Raw genomic sequence first — 7,543 nt, 5'->3', positions numbered from 1 at the left:
CCGCCGAGGCCGCTACCAGCGCCGTACGCCAGCGTCGGACAGAGCGGCGCTGGAGGGCTTCGCGGGCGCGGGCGGACCCTGGCGGCTCCCAGCCGCGCTGCACCCTCCTCCTTTAGAAGGACAAGGGCTACTGTGGTGCAGCTGCACAAAAGCCATCTAACCCTAAACACTGTCACTGAGTCAAAAAAGAAACTGACTTGTGTCTTCTCCCAAAGTTCTGAAATGTATTGTTGGCTGTCAGTGGGAGAGGAAGCGCCTAGCCTCGCCGAGACTTAATGTGCAAGGGTAGAGAACCCAAGGGAGCCCTCACAGGCTCAGAGGAGGAGAGGGGGATGGGAGGATTGGGGGGGGGGGGGGCTAACCTGGAGGGCAGTGAGGGGGAGGTAAAGTGAATAAGTAAAAAGTAAATAAATAAAAAGAAAGTAATTACAGGCAATCAGCAATATGGGTGAGCCCACAATCAGCGAAGGCAGCACAAGCCTCAAATTAATTCATTAAATAAGGCTTTTCCTACTAAATAAAAAGAAAAGGGAATTTGAGAAGGGGACTATGCTAGATTGTGAATCAAATCATATCATGTCTAGCCTATGGGAGAAAGAGGCTGGAATTTCAGGTATTCAAAAACCCACTGCCTTGGGCAAAATCAACTGGACAGTAATTTTTGCCTTTTCTCCTTGCTGGTGTCCCTTTCTGCAGAATGGTATATTAAAACTGCATTGTTTTCAGTACAAAAAAAAAAAGTGTTGGCTGACGATCATGTCGTGGTGGCAAACATTTTTAATACCATCACTCTGCAGACAGGAGGATCTGAGAGTTCAAGGGCATCCTGGTCTACACTGCAAGTTCCAAGCCAGCCAGGGCTACACGGTGAAACCCTACCTCAAAAAATAAAATATGCTAAGATTCTCCCATAGCACTAAAATTTTTTTCTGTTCCAGTGACAACTCAGTACAAATTTTGAGTGTGAGATTTAAGACTAGTAGCCAGGTACGTGTGACTGCCACATCCATATTCCCAGCTCCAGAGGCTGAGGCAGAAGGATCATCTGATGGTGGTAGCCTAGACTGGATATCAAGGTCCTGTCTCAAAATAGACAGATAAACAAATAACCCAACCCCCCCCCCACAAAACTCCATGTGCTTACAAGAGTAAACGGAAAGCTAAGAAATGTTGAAGTATAGAAATACATATTTTAAATTTGGATACTGTATGGATGTAGGGAATTTACCTAGCATGACCTAAGTTCTAGGTTCAATCTGCAGTTCAGCAAAAAGTAAGACTGAGCAATGCATGTATGTTACAGATTAAGTGGGCTACTTACAGCTTTGCAGGTAAGAATTCATTTTGACACTTTGAAATCTGAGACTGGGGACTGGTGAGATGTCTCAGCAATTAAGAGCATTGACTGCTCTTCCGAGGGTCCTGAGTTCAAATCCCAGCAACCACATGGTGGCTCACAACAATCTGTAAGGACATCTGATGCCCTCTTCTGGTATGACTGAAGACAACTGCAGTGTACTTATACATAACAATAAATAAAACTTTGGGCTGGAGTGAGCAGGGCCAGAGCAAGCAGAGGTCCTGAGTTCAATTCCCAGCAACCACATGATGGCTCACAACCATCTGTACAGCTACAGTGTGCTCATATACATAAAAATAAATAAATAAATAAATAAATAAATAAATAAATAAATACATCTTTAAAGAAATTCGAGACTGTGAACAAAAATGGACAAGTAGTGACAAGTGGTGACTCTGATGAAGCCCACACACCAGCTAGACACTAAGCAAGGCTGACACTGAGGGGCAAACTCCTACACTAGTGCACTTTCAAAATGTCCTTTCCTTTGTTTTCAGCTGAGGCTTTCTGGTATAAGTTGAGCATGCCTTGAAGGGGTCCTGTTCATCCTCCTCAATCAATCTCATAAACACACACTCCATAACCTAAAGATGTGTCCAGTATCTTCTTAAATTAATTAAACTGAGCATGCTCAGAAATCTGCTTAAGGATCAAAGTATGATTAAGAATGGGCCAACCCGCCGGGCAGTGGTTGTGCACGCCTTTAATCCCAGCAGATTTCTGAGTTCAAGGCCAGCCTGGTCTACAGAGTGAGTTCCAGGACAGCCTGGTCTACAGAGTGAGTTCCAGGACAGCCAGGACTACACAGAGAAACCCTGTCTCAAAAAACCAAGGAGAGAGAGAGAAAGAGAGAGAGAGAGAGAGAGAGAGAGAGAACAAGACAACAATATTACTAAAATATTGTTCTTTTAAAAAAATCCATTTTGACATTTTGAAAGCTGAAGTTGTCCTGAGACCAATACCTGCCCCCTGGGTTCAAGGAACCCTCTTTATTCTATGCTGTTGGGTAAAGCAGTGAGTGATTCCTGAGGACCAGTCACTTGGATAAACATCCACCTCAGACTTTACTACTTTGCAAAGAGGCCTTTTTCTCTCTAATTTAGCAACTAGTGTAATAAGTTTTGGAATTCACTCAGCACACGGTTAATGTAGCCTGACTACTGGATATCTATGAGATCTGTTATTAGTCTCTTGTTTAAAGATTATGAGCATTAAAAATATTCTGTAATCAAGGAAAAACAATTGGGAGGAGGGGTCATAGTATTGGAGACTTCAGTCCACAGTAACTGCCATCAACTAAAGATCCTGACCTTTCCTGTAAGGAGTGGGACTGGTTTATAAGGCCATGTGAATGCTAAGGCCAGGAACCTCAGCTAAGGCAGGAACCACTGCATGGCCTTCGTATTTTCCTTCCACCCAACTTCTAGATTTTGTTAAAGTTAGCTAGTATTTGAAATCCAGATGATTTAATAATCACTTCCAACTTAAAATTTCTCTTTGCACGGCAACAGACATGTAGGGTATTTTTTATTGTTGTTTTGTTTGTTAAGCCCAAGAACCATTTTTCTAGTTTGAGAGAGAAACAAGGCCGGGGAGTTGTAAATCCAGACAGCTACTAGGAGGAAAGTGACGGCAGGGAGGGAGAAAGATGAGCCTTCTGAGTGAGGGGAGGAAGTCAAAGGGAAACTGCAGAAAAAAGGGCGGGTCTTCAAACGGAAGTGAGAGTATCCAGTGTGTCAAGGAAATCACACTTAGGCTTTGGTCAATGCCTGAAGGAGACAGAAGGGAAAGGGAAGGTTAGTTTGAGTTAGAGCTGGGAGAAGTGGCAGGCTTAACAGACTTGTGAGACTGTATTCTGATTATCTCCTTATCATAACCACACAAACACTGTGTGGTGATCCCCCTGCAGCCTTCACTGCGGGAAAACCAATCAGTGAAGAATGAAACTCAGCTAAGCCAGACTTTATTGTAATCAGCGCTAGACCAAGATTTCTATAGTCTGGCCCAGATCATTTTACTCTAGCCATATTTAAGCACAGCACAATTTTGAAACAACAACAACAAAAAAGTATTCAGATAACAACTCAGTCCCAAGTGCGTAACAATTTAAGACATATTTACATTGAGATTCTTTACAAAATACTTCTTTCACAAGAACGGGAACTTTGACTCAGAGACAGTGCCCAAGATTTAGGATCTAGGGATCTTGGCTGAGATCTGTGAGAGAGTCAGGATTGGCCTGGCCCTAAGATAACATAGAAGACACTTAGGCTATTGTAATGCACAAGTGACATTACTTGTAAGGACATTTTATGGTCTAAAAGCAATGCTCAAGAACAAGGAGAAAAGGGTCTGGGATAAGTAATACCATGCATTCTGAGAGATACAGGCAGAGTCTGTCTCATCAGGTGGTAAAGGACCACCAGGTTGTAAAACTACATCATTCCTGGCCCTCTAGGAAGAAACAGCTGCACACACCACTCCATTGAAAAAATAAGCCGTGTGTTTAATTTTCCCGGCTTCTCCAAAGCTTATCTGTGTGCACAGGCCTTTGTTGCTCTCCACATGTGTTTACACTCAATCTTTTAAGTTAAACATAATAAACCTCCTTTTATATAAATGATGTAATCTTAGAGACCTCGTCCTTACAGCAAACACAAAATGTCATGATCTGTAAAATAAAAGGTCCAATATTAAGATTCTGACTATAGGGGCTGGCGAGATGACTCAGCAGTTAGGAGCACTGACTGTTCTTCCTAAGGTCCGGAGTTCAAATCCCAGCAGCCACATTGTGGCTCACAACCATCTGTAATGAAATCTGATGCCGTCTTCTGGTCTGTCTAAAGACAGCTACAGTGAACTTACATATAATAAATAAATAAATCTAAAAAAAATTCTAACTATATCCCCAGGACTTGTATTATGATTTAAGAAGATGCTATAATTAAGTTAGTAGTGTTTGCCTAGAATGTCTTAGGGTGTACTGGGTTCAATCCCTAGTACTGTATAAACAAGGCAAGGTTGGTACATACCTGTTGTCCTGACTGGTCTTATGTCAATGTGACACACAAACTAGAGGTATCTGAAAGGAAGGAACCTTGCTTGAGAAAATGCCTCCATAACTTCAGGCTGTGGGCAGGCCTGTAGGGCATTTTCTTAATTAGTTATTGATGGAGAAGGGCGCATCCCATTTTCCGTGGTTCCAACCCTGAGCTGCAGCTCCTGGGTTCAATAAGAGAGGAGGCTGAGCAAGCCATGGGAAGCAAGACAGTAAGCAGCTCTCCTCCATAGCTTCTACATCAGCTCCGGCCTCCTGGTTCCTGACCTGCTTGAGTTCCTGTCCTGACTTCCTTTTATAATGAACAGCAGAGCAGAAGTATAAAGTGAATAAATCCTTCCCTCCCCAACTTGTTTTTTGGTCATGGTGTTTTGTGGCAGCAATAGAAAACCTAACTAGAACACCTATAATCCTAGCATTCTAGAGGTGGAGGCAGGTACCTGGGAGTCTGAGGTCATTCTTGGCAATACAGCTAGTTTGAAACCAGCCTGTGATACATGAGACATTGTTTCAAAAAGAGAAAAGGAAAAAGGCAAGGTGTGGTAGCACTTGCTGTCCAGGACCTAGGAAACTGAGGCAGGAAGATAGTGAATCTAGATAGCGAAACCACCCGTTCTCAAAAACAAAACAAACAAACAAACAAACAAAAATAACAAAAAAGGAGGCTGCAGAGATGGCTTAGCATCTAGAGCCCTGGCTGCTAGATCAGAGGACCCAGGTTCAATTCCCAGCATTCACACTGGCAGCTCACAAACATTCATAACTCCAGGTCTAGGTGATCTCCCTCTATGGCCTCTATGGGCACCGGGAGCATAAGTAGTGCAGATACTCATATACATTTAAAAAAGTGAGAGAATGCCGGGCAGTGGTGGTGCACGCCTTTAATCTTAGCACTTGGGAGGCAGGGGCAGGCAGATTTCTGAGTTCGAGGCCAGCCTGGTCTACAGAGTGAGTTCCAGGACAGCCAGGGCTTTACAGAGAAACCTTGTTTCAAAAAAACAAAAACAAAACCAAAAGACCTGGTAGCTCAAGTTGGCACTTGGGAAGATGAAGAACTACTACTGTAAGTTTGAGATAAATGGCTAATGTAGTGAGTCCCAGGCAACAAGTACTGTATCTAAAATAAATATATAAATAAATACATTTGTACTGGTGGCACACACCTTTAATCCCAGCACTCAGGCGGCAGAAGCAGGCGGGATTTCTGAGTTCGAGGCCAGCCTGATCTACAGAGTTAGTTCCAGGACAGCCAGGACTACACAGAGAAACCCTGTCTCGAAAAACCAAATAAATAAACAAACATACACACATATATTCAATCTCCCTCACCATTTAAGCATGAGTCTTAGGGTGGTAGCTTTAATCCACCTCTGACTTTCACGTTTTCACAACCAGAGTGTTTCAGAGGAGTTAATTCCCACTTGAATCTGACTCTGACCTTCACAGTTCTATATTGAGTTACCTTTTAAGCATTCTTTTTGGGTGAGTTCTAAGTACTCAAATGAATCTCCTTACATTTAACTGATCCCATCACATATCAAGCCCTGCCTCTGTTCTTGGCCTCCCCAGAGCCTTTGCTCACTGGAGCCAGAGTACAGCCGGATCGCTCACTGCTCAGTCTCTCCTTTGCTTGCACAAGATCCTGGCTACCTGGGCTGATGCTGGACCTCATTCCTTCTGGCATGCTTTGATTGTTTTGTAATTCTGAGTTATCTGTCCTTTCTGCCTAGAATCCCTCACTTCTGCTTCACCTGCTTATCCTACAAGAGCCAGCTGTCACCCTCCACACAGCTTTCCTGCTTGTACTAACTGTCCACCTTTGCATTTCCACAGCAGCAGTGGAACTAACTCTTAAAAGGTCATGTGTAGCACTTAAGCTTTATGTCTCCCAGGACAGAAGCCTAGCAGCAATCCTCACATCTGACAGATACTCACTAAGCATCACTAATACTTGAGCCTACTTGCAATTTTTAGTTTCCTCCCTCTCTTCTTTTGGACTAGATCTTAGGTATCCCACACCAGCTTCAAACTTGTTACGTAGCTGAGAACGACTCTGAACCTCTGATCTTGCCTCCACTTCCAAAGTGATGGAATCATGGACTTGTGTTACTATACACTCAGGAGGTAGAAACAGGAGGATCAGAAGTTCAAGGCCAGCCTATTATCTTGGCCTACAAGAGCCCTATCACAAAAGGGCAGGCTGCTAATGATACGGTGCTGACTCATATTTAAGAGTGCACATGAGAATAGGAAAGAGGAAGGCTATTTCTGCCCCCCCCCCCACCCCCAGACAGGGTTTCTCTGTATAGCCCTGGCTGTCCTGGAACTCACTCTGTAGACCAGGCTGGCCTCAAACTCAGAAATCCACCTGCCTCTGCCTCCCAAGTGCTGGGATTAAAGGTGTGGGCCACCAACGCCTGTCTGAGGAAAGCTATTTCTAAGCTATGTTTCTTTTCTTTAAGATTTTTATTTTTACTTGTGTGTCTATTTCTGAGTATTTGCTATGTGTTTGCGTGCATGCCAGGATCAGAGGAGGGTATGAGATATCCTTGGAGCTGGAGTTACAGGTAGTTGTGAGCTGCCTGACATTGGTGCTGGAGATCAAACTGCGGTCCTCTGGAAGAACAGCAAGTATCTTAACTGCTAAGCCCCTAGACTAGGATTTAAAAAAATGGTGTTTTGAGTTATGAACTTCATGAAAATCAGGTAGTAGAGACAGTATTGGAAGTATATCATGAGGCTGGGCATAGTGCTGCACATCTTGAATTCATCATTTAGGAGGTAGAAGCATGCTGAACTCTAAGTTTGAGACCTGCCTAATCTACACAGTGAATTTCAGGTCAGCCTGCAGTGTTCCAGGCTACATAGCATTCAGAGTGAGGTCCTATTTTTAAAAAGAAAACAAACAAACAAAAAAGATATATTGTAGGCATGGTGGTACACTCCTATAGTCCCAGCACTTGGAGAGCCTGAGGCAAGAGGATCTTAAATCTGAAGGCAGCCTGGGTTATATAGTAAGCCGCTCTTAAACAAACAGGGCCAGGGAAATAGCTCAGCACATAAAAGGCCTCTACATCCCACGCGGTAGAAAGAAAGCTGTCCTGTGACTTCCTCAAGTGCACTGT

The sequence above is a fragment of the Apodemus sylvaticus genome, chromosome 1 (assembly GCF_947179515.1).
Source record: "Apodemus sylvaticus chromosome 1, mApoSyl1.1, whole genome shotgun sequence".
NCBI classification, from domain to species: Eukaryota; Metazoa; Chordata; class Mammalia; order Rodentia; family Muridae; genus Apodemus; species Apodemus sylvaticus.
Note: the sequence above shows the minus strand (reverse complement) of the source record.